Source organism: Sesamum indicum, linkage group LG8 (genome assembly GCF_000512975.1).
Source record: "Sesamum indicum cultivar Zhongzhi No. 13 linkage group LG8, S_indicum_v1.0, whole genome shotgun sequence".
Taxonomy (NCBI): Eukaryota; Viridiplantae; Streptophyta; class Magnoliopsida; order Lamiales; family Pedaliaceae; genus Sesamum; species Sesamum indicum.
This window is the reverse complement of record NC_026152.1, coordinates 15,136,017-15,136,495: the sequence shown is the minus strand read 5'-3', so window position 1 is coordinate 15,136,495 and position 479 is coordinate 15,136,017.

Below are 479 nucleotides of genomic sequence, written 5' to 3'. Positions count from 1 at the left end.
CGCGCGCGCACGTCGGCAGTAGTCGGGCAGGCGGCGTCTGCCGCCGTCGGCAGTTTTTTCCCGATGCTTATTCAATCTTCTGGGACGCATAATATAACATAATATTATAAAATAAATATTTCGCGATTCAAATACGATGCGTAAAAATATAATTTTTTATTCTAATCTGTCTTCATATTTTTCCCTTTTTTCCCATTTATTTATTATTTTTTTAATAATTAAAATAATTAAATAAATATTTTAAATTAATAATTAATAATAATTATTTTAATTAAAATAATTAAATTAATCGTGTGATTTTGAGGCGACGTGAAAATTTTTATGCTGCAGCCGCCCAAGGCGCGCGCGCGCACGGCGGCAGTGCCCGAGCAGGCGCGGGCGCACGCCGGCAGTGCCCGCGCTGGCGCGCGCGCGGGCGCCCGTCGGCAGTGCCCGCGCGGGCGCGCGCGCGGGGGCGCCCCGCGGCAGTGGCCGAGCGG